Source organism: Bidens hawaiensis, unplaced genomic scaffold, assembly GCF_021521415.1.
Source record: "Bidens hawaiensis isolate Kalapana, Puna unplaced genomic scaffold, B.hawaiensis_p1.1 tig00028023_1, whole genome shotgun sequence".
In the NCBI taxonomy this organism is placed as follows: Eukaryota; Viridiplantae; Streptophyta; class Magnoliopsida; order Asterales; family Asteraceae; genus Bidens; species Bidens hawaiensis.
The window spans coordinates 118,238-136,009 of NW_027494548.1; the positions used below are offsets into that span (position 1 = coordinate 118,238).

At 34.0% G+C, this 17,772-nt stretch overlaps 1 pseudogene; it reads right to left on the reverse strand.

The window, feature by feature from the left end:
- Nucleotides 1–333: 333 nt before the first annotated feature.
- Nucleotides 334–7,702, reverse strand: LOC143576194 (vacuolar-processing enzyme-like; annotated as a pseudogene).
- Nucleotides 7,703–17,772: the final 10,070 nt, after the last annotated feature.

Genomic DNA, 17,772 nt, shown 5'->3' on the forward strand with positions numbered 1-17,772 from the left:
GCTTGTTTCGCAATCTTGTACTGAATCATTAGCATTAAAAAACCTGATTGATTAAGAGTTAGCATCTGAATCATTTAGCATGTCTCTGAAACTTAACCATTAAAAGGCTATCAACTCATTCTTAAAACGGGTGACATTTGGTGTTCAGCACAATTAAAGATAATGATTTTGGCACACCAAAAAGCATGATATGATAGCAGAGTATGTTGCAAGCCGAGTATGTTCAATATACTCATCAATCCGAAAATGAGTTCAATGTGTGGGTGCATAATCACTTATGTTTATCTTATTGAGACACTGCCACTGATTTTTTAATATATAACTGATAACATTACATACGGACGATATACATGCATATGAATATAAAGCTATACATGGTTGAAGACTAACAACATATACATATGATATTTGGCAAATTTAAGCATACGGGTCGACCAATCTTTGAAGAATCTAGAACATCATGCTGTGAAACCCCTGCTAAGTGAACTCCAAGGGTTTGAGGGGAAGGTGGTGCATGCTTGTGATGATGCAGCAGCCATCTGGTCATTTGTGACTCCAGAGTTACACAAATTAGCAATCGATCGCATGTGTTTCATACCGTATTGTGATAAAGATCCACAATGTGTCTCAAATGTCCTCACCTATACATACACAAGCATAATATTTAAGAAAATTGCAACAAATACCAAACCGAGAGAGACGATTACTGGCTTACAAATGTTTTAAGGCAAGTCCAGTCATCAACTAGAGGCTTTCCAGCTGATCTAACCGTGTTTAGCACCTCTGGACCCTTTTCTAAACCAAACAGAACCTTGCCAATGAGTTGTATGCTGCTGTCTATGTGCATTCTGTGAGACATTGCTTCCATAAACGTTTTCTGAGCCTCGGTTTTACTGTCAGAACCTTCTGGAGCCGTCCGGTACTGTCACAAAATTTGAGATTAATGAAGTGAACGATGAACGAAGAACGAAAGAATAAGGTTCGGGTTAGCAAACCTTATGCCAGAAATGTAAAAGATCAGCATCACGCTGGTTAACAGCTTTCGGTGACCGAAATATAGCGTTTTCTTCAATAAAAGTGAAATTTTCATTTGCAGGGTTTGTACCCATATACATGTAAAGATTATCTGTGCTGAGTGGCAAGTCTCCATATTGCATCACATGAGATCCATAATAAGAGTTATCACTTGAAGTTCTTTTCTTAACCTGCAAATATTAAATAACAAATGACACTAAATGAGTAAACTATTATTTTTTAAAAATACTCTGCGTTTGTCATTTTAAGAAACCAAACTCGTGTTCTTACCAGTTTATACTGCTGCCTGATCGTTTCTGTTCGCAGGTTATGTGCATCACTGTAAGCAATAACAGAATCAGTTAACAAAACAAGAGGGATACGCGTACCCTTGCAAAACTAGTTAAAAGGGTATTATGGTAATTTAACATACCAATCTTCCATCCAGGCGACACTATACAAGTCACCCAAACAAGTGGTATACTCAGGGGGTGGGCTAGGATAATCCCCGGGGCAATACGTGCCCCAACTGCTCTCATCCGGGCCAGAGGCGGTGGTTGCATAAATATTTAAACCTTGAGGAAGAAGACCCTCAAATATACTTCCAGACTCACAGGCTTCAAGGTAAAATACCAAGCTTTTATATGTTCCGGAAGCATGCTTTTGTTTCAACACATCAATAAGATCATTTGCATACAAGTAAGGATTTGTTGGCATCCCTGATAACATTTACAAAATTACCACAAAATATCAGTAAACTGAATAACTGATAAAAGTTGTTTCAGTTTTTTTTTTTTTTTAAATCTGTCACTAACCAAGCACACCGGGACCACCATGGTCCGTGTAGTAAATGAAGATCCGGTCATTTGGACCACTATACACAACCTTTCCACTTCGCCTTTAACTTTAGTTTTGTCACCGAGCAAAACAGCAAAAAAGTTGTCAACATTCACATCATCCCCGGTGTAATCCTGGTTCACGCAATTGTGACACGTCAGAAAACGAAATTATTAAATTTTGGTTATTGTAAATGGTTAAGGAGAAAATGCAAACCTTTGGTACTCCATGGTACACATCATCTCCATCTGGGCTGTTAATGATGACTCCTTGTCTGGGATTATATGGATTGTAGGCGATGTCGTCGTACATGAATACAACAATGTTTTCATCCTTGAGGCCACCGGATTTCAGGATTTGATATGCATGGCATACATCTGCCTGCAAACATAAATTTAGCACAGTCAAAAACAGACCAAATCATGAATTTCTCTTAGCTAGAAAATTAACATAGGCTAGGAATTGTTATGATATGTTTTATGTAATCATAAACTCATAATTTATAAATGTTACTTGATTAAAAAGAATTTACAAAGACAGTAACCTGTTCTAGTTCTTTCAAGTGTTTTTGTTTTAAGTTTTAACCATGGCTGATTGGACCGGACTGGCTACATAAACATCGACTGAGCTTATTTAAACCGGCCACTTGCCCGGTTGAATCGGCTATCCGACCCATGTAGTCGAACCAGATTCCAACCTTTTCTATTTTCTTTCTTCTAAAATCTAATTTACTATTTAGGGGTGGGATCTGCTACAAATAAAATTTACCTACTAAACGTACAAATAACTAGAGTAATTAATTATTATTACCTTACAGTTTTGAGCTAGAGTAATCACACTACAAAAATGAAGTAGAGTAATAACAATTACTCTAGCTTAAAAATTGCAGAGTAATAATAATTAATGTAGTTATTTGCATGCTTACGCTAAATTTGTTTCTACTTGATCCTAACACTATTTGTTTATTTCAATCTGTATATTTTGTTTACACTTTACACTCACAAAGAGTAGTTAATAGTTACATATTTTGTTTAAATCATGGTTGCAAAAATGGCGCCACGGCACCGGGTAATCTCCGAGTACTAGACGATTACTTTCCGACTAGGCAGAGTACTCACAAATCCCATGTCGACATAGTTGACCCCACCTAGCGACTTCTGCAACCATGGTTTTAATTATATATATTTACTTTAAAATTATATATGACATTGTGAAGTTATTAGGCTTAAAAGGCTTTAGGACAGTCATTGTATGTCATGGTAACTTTTTATGGTGCGTAAAAGTAGATGTGATACAAACTAAAACTACTTGATTTTACGTGGAAACTCCTTACGAGTTTTGCATGTCTTCATATATATCTTTCCGAATGATAGGCAGAAAAGCGATTACCCAGTCATACACGAGCCCGTAAGTGTTCTGATTCCCGTGAAGATAGCGTTTCAAGAAACTGCAGTGATCCAGATTCGGGACTTGCAGTTGGTTACTACTCTGAAGTCTATGTAAATGTTTATCATAAAAAAAAAAAAAAAAAAAAACTTATGAGTTATTGAAACATTCTAGAGTTCAACATATCAAGACTTCTTAATCATGGAGTAAGAAAGAGAACGGGAAGGAGATGAAGAGTAATTACAAACTTAATCAGACACTAAGGGTCGAGGTCAATTCGGGGTGACTTGGGGAAAGCCAAATATGCTTTGAGAATAGATAGGAGGCATCATAATCTCTGAGTTGTTGCCCACTTAAATTTTGAGGCATAATTGAACCTAACTCGTATCACAGAAACGATGAAAACCATCTAAAGTTATTTACCTGCTTACAACCTGTCTCTATATGTCATAATACAGCTAAACACGGATCTATGTGACAGTCACGTAATTAGTATGATTCCTGTTCGGATCTTTTCTAAAACGTAGTAGTCCCTATCGAGACTGAAATTTGATCCCTTATACTTTAATTGTTAAAGTTTTCTTTTTATGTAGTTGTATGCTTTTATAAATGGTTATTTGGACTTGATCGTGTCATTTAATTCTTAAAGGGAGACGATGATCCCAATGCATCGAAAGATGCAGGTGGTGAGTTGCCAAGAACTACTCAAGCTCTTGGGACTTCCACAGCTCAGGGGGAGTCTGCAGGTGCAGTTGGTGGTGATGAGGTGGTGATGGTTGATGATGATGATGATGTGATCGATGCGTTGAAAGAATTGGATGATGATGTGATGTTTGATGATGATGTGCTGCCTATTGAGGAGATTGAGAAGATTGGAGCACAGATTGTGATTGAAGATGAGATTGAAGAAGGTGAGATAATTGAAGAAAATGTTGAACACGAGATTCCAGATGTTGAGAAAGCCGATATGGGTACTGAGATGGAAAATGATGAGACTGAGTGGGAGGAGCAGCCTAGGTGGAAGGAAGGCTGTGCTCATTGGTTTATTAAAACTAAGAAGCCTGCTGTTCCAACCATGTTCAAGAAGAGTTATAATATCAAAGGCTATGCTGAGTCGAAGAAAGGAATTATTTGTTGGCTATATGATGAACAGATAAAGTTGTTTGTGGTGAAACGTTTTGATGGGATTCAGTATTTTAAGAGAACGTTGAGATCTCTCAATACATTGCCTGAATGTGAGGTGAAGGATTTGGCTAGATTGGGGCTGATCAATAGAAGCGACGACAACATGGCAAGGGTTATTGGGAAGATCGTGTGGAAAGAAAGCATAAAAGAGAAGAAGTTTGAGTTATTAAAGCCACAGAAGGGAAAGCTAGTGGAAGATAAAGAAAGGGGAATGAGAGCAAATGGCAAGCCATGGATGGTAATGAAGTACAAACCGATTCGATGCATTAAGGAGGTTCCAATGAAGATTATGCCTCAAGATGTGTTGAAGAATCTTAAATGGTGGTATGTTGATTGCCAGACTGCTGAAGCCGTGATGGAAGACGAAGACGAACAAGAAGTGCTGAGGGTGTATGATCCGATGCATCTTGTTAACTTATCGAAAGCTGATCTGCAAGTGTTGAATGAAAAGAAGATATTCTATATTCCTGCTTGGAAAGACGAAGCGAGAAAGTATCAGCGAGTAGTCACGGTATGTGTTAGAGAAGGAGTGCATGCGTGAAGATTACAAGACAAGTGCTTAAAGATCAAGATATGAAGCTACTGCCAAGGGGGAGTCTGTTGGTGCATAAATGTCAGTAGTTCATAGTCTAGTGTCTGTAATCGAGTCTGTAATGTTATTTATGTTTTTGTTTAAGCGAAGTTGTTAACAAGTTCGCCTAGGCGAACTTGTTGAACAAGCGAAGTTATGGACAACTTCGCCTGAACATATCAGGCGAAGTTGTCGTGTATTTATATACCAGCTGACGGCTTGGTTTGTAGTTAGTCGTTTTAGTGAGTCGAGTTGATCTAAGCTGGTTTGAGTTCATTGTAACGTGAGGACGAGAGTCTGTATCAGTGATTCATATCACGTGAGTTCAGTTATTAATATATAACGTGTTTCGGTTTATTCGTGTGTGTTTGTTTGATTTGCTTTCTACGCTCGTAACGATCTACGCAGGGATTCCGCACCTGAGTAGACCGAGATATCTCGTGTGATCCGTCCAGGGAACCTACAATTTTAGTTAAAGTTTCAAAACCACTACAAATTTAAACTCTTTTAACATAAAAAAAATACAGTCTATGAAACAAAATAAACCATAGAAAGTTACAATATCCAAAGCATCTTAAATATTCATAGTGATAACTCCCAATTACATGGTCAAAGCAACTAACAAGAGTGTTATCATTATCAATTAATAACCAAAATGATAAACTACTAACTTTTAGTCTTTTGAACTTAAATAACTTGTGTATTTTATTTTATGGTTAAGTTATTCTACAAAGAAAAAAAATACGAAGGATGAGAATGATTCGTGACCTTAAAAAATAGAAATAATAATAAAACAAAAAAAATCTCAAAAAATTTAAAAAAATAAATAAATAATCATAACTTAAAATATAAATCAAAAGGAAAAAAAGCCAACATGTTTCCTGCATCGTCCTTATTCAAAAAGATATAAATAAATAAATAAAATTAATGTGTCTTTCCTATTTATCATTGCGTTTTTTTTATCTTTGTGTCTTTTCCTTAATATTGTGTCTTGTTTACTCGATATTGTGTTATATTACCCAACAATTATGTTATATTTTGTTTGACATTGTGTTATGTTTTTTATCTAGTGTGTCTTTTTTATTTGTCATTACATTTTTTTTGTTTATTTTCAAAACCATGTCTTTTTTTTCCTTGCATTGTGATTTTTTTTATGAGGACGGCAGGGGAAACATTTCTTTTAGTTTTTAATTTATATTTTGAGTTTTTTTTTATTATTTTTCTTGAATTATTTTTTAGAGGTATTTTTTAAGGTCACGAATCCTTCTCACCATTTTTATTGTTGTGTCATTTAATATTTTAACCTAGCCCTTATATATATAGGGGAAGGTTAACGTACAAATTAAATTAACGTGCTAATTTTGCGAATCAAGTATAGTAATTATATATACAAGTAGAGTAATTATGTAATTACTCTACTATTTAATTACATACTTACTCTACTTGATTCTCATAGTTAGCACGCTAATTTAATTTGTATTTGATCCAAACCATATATATATATATATAGGAAGAGGTTTAAGAGAGAACTCCATCTTAGAGAGAACTAGAAGACTAATAAAGAAATATTTTTAATTTAATTAAAAAAATATTAAAAAGTTTTTTTTTTCTTTCACCCTTCTTATTTGTTACATGTTTGGGATTCTTTATTTGCACCTCCTTTTGACTTATATAAGTTGTTTTTAATACGTTACTCCCTCCAAACTTATCAAAACTTCCTTTTTCCTTCTTTAAAAACTTAAAAAAGTTACATTACCCAACACCTTTTTAATTAATAAAAGTTAATAAGTTACATACAAGAAGGAAAAAATAAGGAATCCCAAACACCCAATTAGAGTTTGATGATGAAAGAGTTTCACAAATAAATGATATGTTTTAACCCGTTTAAAAGCTATCTGGATTTGGTGACACATGACCCGCTAATTTGTTTTTACTATAAAATTGTTTCTTAATTATAAATAATATATTTTTAAAAAAAATCAGATATTAATTTTTAGTATATCCTTATTTTATAGGATTTTCACATCAAATATTTGGTAAGATTAATTTTTAACTTAATGAGATGTTATAACCCGTTTAAGAGCTATCTGGGTTTGGTGAGACCTACACCCGTGAATTCGGGTCAAATGCATAAGAAGCCTCCATTTACAAATAAAACAATATGCCCGTGAATTCGGGTCAAATGCCTAAGAAGCCTCCATTTACAAATAAAACAATATGGTGGCCTGAGAAAATTTAGGAAGCAACCAGAGAGCTTTTGAAGGCTTTCGTTTATATATATACTAGATTGTATCCACCGTATTACGGGAGTTGTTTTACATTATTCGTTTTTAATATATATATATATTTGGATTTTATTTTTATTTATTGTAAGAAAGTTAATAATTAATATACTTGAGGTTTGACGATAAAATGGTTTCATAAATAAGTGATATGTTATAATCCAGTTTAAAAGCTATCTAGGTTTGGTGATAGCCATTACCCGTTTATTTTCTTTATTATAAAATTGTTTCTTAATTATAAATAATATCTTTTTTAAATAAAATAGGATATTAATTTTTAGTATATCTATTTTATAGGATTTTCATATCAAATACTTGATGAGATTAATTTTTAATATAATGAGATGCTATAACCCGTTTAAGAGCTATCTGAGTTTGGTGAGATCCTTACCTGTGAATTCGGGTCAAACGCGTGAGCACCCGTCATTTACAAATAAAACAATCTGATGGCTTGAGAGAATGATTGTTTTACATTTTTTGTTTTTCAATATTTATTTTTTGGATTTTAATTTTCTTTATTGTAAGAAAGTTAATAATATACTTAGGGTTTGATGATGAAAGAGTTTCATAAATAAATGATATGTTATAACCCGTTAAAAACTATCTGGATTTGGTGACCTATGACCCGTTATGTTTTTTACTATAAAATTATTTATTAATTATAAATAATATCTTTTTCTTTTTAAATTGAATATTAAATTTTAGTATATCCCTATTTTATAGGATTTTCATATCAAATAGTTGATAAGATTAATTTTTAATTTAATGAGATATTATAACCCGTTTAATAGCTATCTGGTTTTGGTAAGACCCATACCCATGAATTTGGGTTAAATCAATGAGAGACATTCATTTAAAAATCAAGCAATCTGGTGGCTTCCATAAAAGGGGGGAACGACCACATCACGACACGTAGGATTTTAGGGGTTTCATTATATATATTATAGATATATATATTATATATGTTATAACCCGTTTAAAAGCTATCTAGATTTGGTGACCCATGACCCGCTTATTTGTTTTTACTATAAAATTGTTTCTTAATTAGAAATAATATATTTTATAAAACCAATCAGATATTAATTTTTAGCATATCCCTATTTTATAGGATTTTCACATCAAATATTTGGTAAGATTAATTTTTAATTTAATGAGATGTTATGACCAGTTTAAAAGCTATCTGGATTTGGTGAGACCTATACATGTGAATTCGGGTCAAATGCATGAGAAGCTTCCATTTACAATAAAACAATCCGGTGACCTGAGAAAATTTAGGAAGCATCTAGAGAGCTTTTAAAAGCTTTCGTTTATATATATTATAGATTCGAATTAAGTGTAATTGAATTAAAAGTAAAAGAATTGTATTTGATTCACAACTCGATTACTAAATCGAATTTAAATTGAATTTTAAGTTCATCAAATCCGATTTGATTACCGAACACATATAATAATAATAACTAATTAGGTTTTTCCTCAATGTTATTGGTTTTTTTTGTTGCACATACTATTATAAAATCATTAAGAATGACATCATTTGATTTATTTGTTAAATAACTGGAAATCACATTATCTTTATATTTTATACAAATTCAAAAATTTATTAGTAATTGTTTCAAGGTAAAATAAAAACATAGTATATTTATGAAATCGATTTCGATCCAGGAGCTAGTCTCAATTGTGATACATCATGATCTACGAGACATAATAGAATGATTCGAGCCAAATGATTGTTCTCATTAAATATAACATTCATCAAATTTTAAACTGAAAAACCTAGCATGTTAAAATTTTGTTGTTGTTGTTGTTGTTATTATTATTATTATTTGTATTTATTTATTTATTAATCAAGCGCTCGTTATTAAATAAATATAATGAATTACTAGTTTAAGGGGTCATTTATTGTTAAATACGTTTTGTGTCACTCGAATTTACTTGTGTTCGTTAATCGAATTTTAAAATATTAAACTATTGCAAAAACCACCCTTACCTATGTTTTGATCCTAACTTGAATAATAATTAAACTCAAGGGACCATATTGCAAAGCTTTAAAACTATTTTTTTGTTTCCTTTTCTTTTCTTCCCACTCACTGACGGCAACTCCCTTGCTTTCTTGATCCATAATTCATGCTGGAATTCAAGGAATTGACATCCCCAAATCGTTAATTGATTGAAGATGAGCTTGAATTATTGTTTAATAATGGAAAGTGATAGCTAATTGATATGAATATTCGTCCTTAACGAACCGCGATTAAACTTGGACTCGTTAAACTATATATACTCCTCCATAATACAATTAAACTGACACACTGCATTCTCTTGTCATGTCTAAACAAAACCCTCACTCAATTTCAACCCAGCAATCATTAAAGATTGATTTTACCCTTCGCTTTTGAGCCAAAACCCTTGTTCTTCAATCTAACAGAATCTGACTTCTACCAATGTAATTGTTATATGCTTTTGGATCGAAATCAATTGTGCAATCAAAGCTTTCTATCAATTTTGATTGACAGAGGGCAAACGTTAGTCTATTTGGGATTTATTCATTCTAGGGTTTATATGAAAATGAGGGTCATTTGGAATGGTAATATATCTATTTTCCATTTCATTCTTGGACTAGGTGAGACACTAGCCTGTGTAGCTAGTTTATAATATGATAAGACACTGGCCTCCCAGAGACCCGGGTTTGAGTCACTATGCAGCCAGTGATGTATTGCAAAATACATAAGTCTTTTGCATTTGTTTTAATAAGAAATCATGCTAAATTATAATGTTTATGTGTCGAAATTAGCATGTACTTACATATTTTCATATATCCAGGTTCCCGTGCATGGAAAGAACAAAAACGAGGCTAAATCATGAAGAAACGAGCACATGGGAGAATGCACGAGAGTGAAAGAAGAAAAGTAGAAAATAAAAATGGATTGGAAGTGGAGATATTCGAAGAGAATATGATAGAGAGTTGAAATACGAAGGCATAGGAAAAAACGGGGAAGAAAACGGAGCTAAAACGAAGATTCTATGAGCGAAATAAAGAAAATTATAAAATAATGTATCAGATTTATCCTCTGCGCTGCGCGGAGGATGGAGCTTCATGCTACGCGCGGCTCGAGGCGCGCAGAAAGGGAAATCGACTATTTTGTTATTTTTTGACCCCTCGAAGAACAAAGATTGATGCTACGCGCGTCTCGGAGGACCATATGTTGAAAAAAAGTGTTATAAACCCTATATAAACGATTATTATCAACCCTAATAGAAGAATTCAGTCTTTAGCCGTCCCCCAGGGACCCTTGGGGCGATTTTGGAGCAGGAGAGTGTTCAGGATCAAGATATTAAAGGCCGATGCATGAGATTGATCATTAAGCGAGTCTTGGTTTGTTTATTCGGTTTTTCTTGTGTTTTCTTCTATTTTTAGAACATGTATGTGCTTAATTATTATATGTTGTTGCTTTTCTTGATGATTATCGGCTAGATTCCCGTTCTACCTAGGTTTTTGTTGATTACTTTGTGATTTACGGATTTTTATTGGTTTTTTGGATCTTATTGTTGGTTTAATGCTAAAGTAAAGAACTTGGTTACAATTGTTATGATGTGTATGCGTATTTAGGTCTGATTTATTGTCTTTCTTTGTTCCACATGTGTCTTGTTGAATGTATTTCGGTTATAGATGCATGTTTAGGTCGCTTACTATGTGTTCGTGATTATTTTATGGTTTTGCTAGACATAGTAATCCATAGGAACATTGATTAGTGATTGGTTAGAGCTTCATATTCTACCTATCTAGATAGCTGACAGGTGATAGATAGTCGGGTTATCTTTGGGGTTAGGAGTTTAGGTTTAAACGCTCTGACAGGAGGTTTCCCTAGATTTCCCTAGTTTCATTGTAATTCTGTGTCTTACTGATTGTTCTTAGGTTACCCCTTGCACTTTAGGGTGTATTGAGATAGCGAGACTGACGGGTGATCTTTCTTTTAGGGTACTTTAGTGTTGTTGGAGAGACTGACAGCTAATCCGACCAACCGGTAAGTTTACACGCCCCTTAGAGTTTCCTTGTAGGTCACACCCGGAGAATGATCAGGGATCCACTAGGTTGCTTAAGGGTGTCGTATTATAAGATCCCGGTTCCATAGTAGTTTCCATAACCGAGAGAGATCAAAGAGTTACAAGTAAGAATCTAAACCTAGGTAGTGTTTCTCCTATCTTTGAGTTCGTCTAGGTCATAGTGTTGAAGTTTGTTAGTGTCAGTGTCAGTTTTAATTTAATTAGTCACTTGTGTAATCAGTAAAATTATTAAGTTCTTAGTCAGAGTCTAGTCTAGGTGTTGCTAGTGTCCTTTGGGTTCGATATCCGGACTTCTTTAGGCTTTAATACAGTTGATACGTACACTTGCCTGTCTCGTGGTCTAGCATTAGGATAGTCTAGGTTTATAAATTTAAAACTAGAGTGTCTAGGTTAGGTTAGGTTTTTATAGACCGCTTTTAGCACGTCAGCCAATTTCACATTTTTTATTTTATTTATTTTTTCTTTTCTTATGTATTATTGCTTTTCTAATTTAACTATTAATCTTAAAACCGTTTTAAATTAACTACTAATATGAACTAATTATCTTATTAAAATAAGTTTAATTCTTTGAAATTTCTCGGTGATAAGGACTGAATGACATGGTGGATCAAGAATCTATACATCAAAGGAAAACTCCCCTTTTGAAATTGACCTTCATGCACAACTCCTTGGTAGCCTAGCATCTCTTGGAATATTCTCATCAGTTTTTGGGTTGAATATAGAAGCTACTCTTGATGGTTGTCATTTAGATGCAAAGCTTCTCTTATGGATGCTTCAGTAACTTCAATAGCTTGACCCAAGACCGATGCCTCAATTCTCTTCCCATTCACATCATCCATATATTCAGCAGAACCCTAGAAATCTGTGATGTGATTTCTATAGATGATTGGGTTCTCTGTTAGTGCCACCCGTATATTGGAGTTATTGAGGAAGTTAATTATGAACTCCAACTCCCTGTTTTCATCATCTACCACCAAGCGGACGCACATATTGTGCTTTGGTTCGAATCTCATTGTCATCAGTTCTGCAAAACAAAGGAAATAGTCAGTACTCAGAATAGCAGAAAAGTAGCAGTTAGTAGTTAGAGAAGAAAGTCATCTTCAGTAACTTGTTCTGTAACAGTTGCGAACCTGCACAAATCAAGTAAACAATTAGTAAGAGATTCAATAGAAACCCTAATTTTGAAACTCGGAGATACGATTAACAATAATCGATATCTTACCAAGTTCGAAACAGAGCTAATGGCTATATTCGAGTAAGTTTTGAGAACAAATAAGTATTTAGAACGAGCAGGGGAGTCACTAGCAATGGGTTTTGTTTTAGGTTGAAAGAGGGAAAACAAATGTTTGGAAAATTTTTTAAGTCCCCCTTTTATACGCAACTCTTGGATAGTACAACATAGATTTGTCGTCTAGTGCGCTCCAGTGCTCATTTAATTTTGAAATAAATGTACCTCCTCTGCTCGAGCATACAGCAAAAAGAAAAGCTGTCACCCATTGTACTCGAATACTTATTTCAAATCATGCTCGACTTGCTTTTATACTTGAAATGGTTAAGTAATAAGAAAGTTCATTTAGAGGTTTGCTCGAAACCAAGGATACTCGAGAGAAAGACTTAGATAGAAATTCCATCTTTGATACATTTCAAATCTGTGCTTGAGATTTACCTGTGCTCGAAACTTTTCCTTAACCTAAATTCCAAGTTCTATCTATCAATTCTAATCGAACATACTTAAACAAATTATTCTATGGTCACCTATGCTCGTAGAGTATCCTCATGCTCGAAATACTTAGAAAAATCTATCATTCCACAACTTGTGCTCGTAGAGCCAAACTTAAGTATCTAGCATACACATATGCTCGAAATTCAAATTCATGTTAAAAATGCAAGAATCTATGCTTGAATGACTTAGAAAAACTTGCAACACATATCTTTGTGCTCGAAGATCAAGATCATGATATCTATGCTCGAAACATTTAAAAATTTTTCAAAACATATCATTGCGCTTGATGATCAAGATCATGATATCTATGCTCGAAACACTTAAAAAGTTTTCAAAACATATCATTGTGCTCGAAGAGCAAGATCAAGATATCTATGCTCGAAACACTTAGAAAAGTTTTCAAAACATATCATTGTGCTCGAAGAGCAACAAAAACAATTTCAAGCATAGAGTCATGCTCGAAAACACTTGGAACATTTCAGATTATACTTTTGAAATAAAATATCATCTGCCTAGTAACCTAGACACTTTCACACACAAACTTTTCTTAAATAATTAAAATTGATCATTTAAAGACACTTTGTTGGACTCAAGCATAAGTTTAAGGTGAATAAGAGATCAAAATTCAGTTGATTGGTCAATTCAAAACTGTTAATAGAGAGATCTCAACATGGGATCATACTGTCTAAGCATTTTCACAACATTTCATGGTTGACATTATTATGACACAAAACAGGTTCAATTAATGCATAAGGTGTGAATGGTCAACACTTTGGACTTTGGTTGGTCCTTATCTCTTCTCATGATTATTCACCTTTCTCAAAGTCACCCCAATTTGACTTCAACCCCTTGATGTATGGTCAAAATAGTTTTGATTATATGAGCAGAATTTATAAGAATCAGACTTTAAGGTTGAACGTTGGACTTACATGCCATCCGGACTTACATGCCTTACATTCAGGGTGTTTAGGACTTACTTTTATGCCCCAACCTTGTAGTTCCCGTGATGCCCCTTTAAGTCTGATTATTTTCTTAGAGAATAATATATTTATTATAAGCATTTGTATTTTTTTATGCTACTTAGGCTAATACACACACACACATACACACACACACACACATATATACACTTACATAGCTGCTCAATAATAAATAAAAGAGTTTTGGGTAACCATAACATCAACAGGCTTGTGTATGACTGGATTATTACCTTTCTGCCTACATAACTTAGCATGATTATCATTGTTTTCAGTGATATTATTAAGGTTCAATTAAACGCATAAGGTGTGAATGGTCAACACTTTGGACTTCGGTTGGTCCTTATCTCTTCTCAAAGCTTATTTAGCTTTCTCCAAGCCACCCCAATTTGACTTCAACCCCCTGATGTATGGTCAAAATAGTTTTGATTATATGAGCAGAATTATTAAGAATCAGAATTTAAGGTTGAACGTTGGACTTACATGCCATCCGGACTTACATGCCTTACATTCAGGGTGTTTAGGACTTACTTTTATGCCCCACCCCTGTAGTTCCCTTGATGCCCCTTTAAGTCTGATTATTTTCTCAGAGAATAATATATTTATTATAGCATTTGTATTTTTTTATGCTACTTAGGCTAATACATACATACATACATATATATATATATATATATATATATATATATACATACATAGCTGCTCAATAATAAATAAAAAAGTTTTTGGGTGACCATAACATCAACAAGCTTGTGTATGACTGGATAATTACCTTTCTGCATATCATTTGGAGAGATGTGTAAGGAAACATACCTTGATCTTCAAATGTTTCACCACATCAGTCTTAGCAAAATCATTATGTTTATATCACTTATTCAACTACTCACCATGGAAAGCTACCATACAATGTCAATGACCGAATTTGGTCTTTTAAGTCTATAATCCATGTGTTAGTTTGATTAGACGGTTTTCTATCGTTTCCCATAGGTTGGATACAATCTCTATCTTAAAAAAAACTCTTTCAGCTTCTATAAAGCTTGTAACTAAATAATCTTATCATTTCTCATAATGAGATCACCAAAAACAGTTTGCTTAGTCAAAAATCATTTATTGTTTCAAAACTCACAAAAAAATTCATATAGCATTTGATTTTGAAAACAATTTTGTCCTTCAAGAGCATTTAACTTACAAACATTTCATAACAGCACACATGATTCATTCAATCAAACATATTCATTCAAGGTGAATGATTGTTCATTCAAGCACATATGAATCATACAAATTAAGAATCAAAAAATCACAAATGTATATCATTTCAAAGCAATTGATTCAATCAGATTTCAAATTAGTTCATGCAAATCAATCACTGTAATAATTTAAGCAATCAGTCGGCAAACAAGACATGATCAATTAAGCACATACCACACATTCATTTGAATAATCAGGATTCAAGCAAGAAGATAATCATTTACATATCACTTAATCATGCATTCAAGAACAGTGAGTAACAAACAGATAGTCATTAAGCATCTCACTTAAGCACACATCATTGATCAAACCTCATCAGCAGTTATCATTTCTAGGCATTTTAATAGAAAATGAAATATGGTTTTGTCTAATGGTTTGGTGAATAAATTAGCCAAATTGTTAGTAGTGTCTACCCTTTTCATTTCTATTAGCCCTTTTTCATTGCAATTTCTTATGAAATGATGCCTAATCTCTATGTGCTTAGTTTTTGAATGTTGAACAGATTTTTTCACAATAAACATGGCAACAGTATTATCAATTAAAATAGGAGTGAGTAAGAAATTCAGACCATAATCCAGCAACTGATTTTGGATCCAAAGAACCTATGTACAGCAAGCAGATGCAGCAATGTACTCAGCTTCAGCAGTTGAGATTGACACTGTGGTTTTTTTCTTGTATTGCCATGACACCAGCCTATTTCCTAGAAATTGGCATCCTCCTGATGTAGACTTCCTACTGATGTTGCAACCATCATAGTCACTATCGGTGTAAGCTATCAAGTCAAAGGAGTTGTTCTTCAGATACCAGATTCCCAAATGTGGTTTGCCTTTCAGGTATCTGAATATCCTCTTCACTACCAACATATGGGAAACTTTGGGGTTTGCTTGGAATCTTGCACATACACACATTGCAAACATGATATCAGGCCTTGAAGCTATAAAATACATCAGTGATCCTATCTTGGCCCTATATTCATGTTGATCAACAGGCTCCCCCTTTTCATCAGCCACCATTTTCTCATGTGTGTCCATTGGAGTGGACACTGTCTTGTAGTCTTAGCACTTGAATTTGGTTAGAATTTCTTGCACATACTTGGATTGATTTATGAATATTCCATCATTTTTCTACTGCACTTGCAATCCAAGAAAGAAATTCATTTCTCCCATTGAGCTCATTTTATACTTTGATTTCATCACTTGTTCAAAGTCTTTGCACATTTGTTCATTTGTTGATCCAAATATAATGTCATCCACATATACTTGAACCAACAGTAGATCTCTTTTCAATCTTTTTTAGAATAAAGTCTTGTCAATTGCGCCCCTACAGAATCCATTATCCAGAAGGTGGTTTGACAGCTCATCATACCAATCTCTAGGAGCTTGATGTAATCCATACAATGCTTTGCTCAGCTTATACACCTTGTTTGGATAGTTTGGATCTTCAAAACCAGGAGGCTGAGTAACATAGACCTCTTCATCAATTTTTCCATTTAGAAATGCAGATTTGACATCTAATTGATAAACCTTGATGTTCATAGATGCTTCATAGGCTAAGAAAATTCTAATGGCTTCCAATCTTGCAACTGGGGCAAATACTTCTTCAAATTCTATCCCCTCTTCCTGTAAGCATCCTAAAGCCACCAGTCTTGCCTTGTTCTTGATTACAATGCCACTTTCATCCTTTTTGTTTCTGAATACCCATTTGGTTCCTATTGCATACTTTCCTCTGGGTTTGTCAACCAAATCCCAAACTTGTAGATCCCTGAATTGAGCCAACTCTTCTTGCATTGCTTCTACCCAAATGTTATCTTTCAAATCTTGATTGATGTTCTTGGGTTCAACTTGGGAGAGAAAGCAAGCATAATGACAAATGTTTGCCCTTTTGGATGAACTTCTGGTCACTCTTTCATGCAGGTCACCAATGATATTTTTAGCAGGATGGTTTCTATCAACTGAGGAAGTATTGTAACGCCCGTTAATTTTCGGTTTACAGATTTAAGGAATGTAAAGTATGTATACTTCTCGGGAGTTATCTGGCATATTTCGTTGACCCTATCATCTTCCTGGTACGTTAAGTTATTTAATCTTTTCTTTCAAGTTGACATATCATTCAAACTTGGAGGGGCTAGGATGAAATATTTATATTATAACATAAAACATAAAACCCTAACCCCCACCCCATTCCCTTGTCCGATCGGCAAGAACACAGCCACCCCATCCTCCGATTTTCCTTTTTGCAGCCAAGGTTTGAGCGTAAAACTTCAATTCAAGGTTAGTCTAACGTCCATGCAAGTCTTTTTCACCATTAAACCCGTTATCGAACACGTTAGGGTTGAGTTTTGATGATAAAAGTTTGCTGGCAGATTCGTATACGTTTATTGTAGGGTCTGTAACGCGATGATAAATCATTGTTTTTGATCGATTCTTGTTTCCATGATATTCTACTTTGAGTCTAGTTTCCAGAAAGGTAGAATGTCTAATATTTGGACGA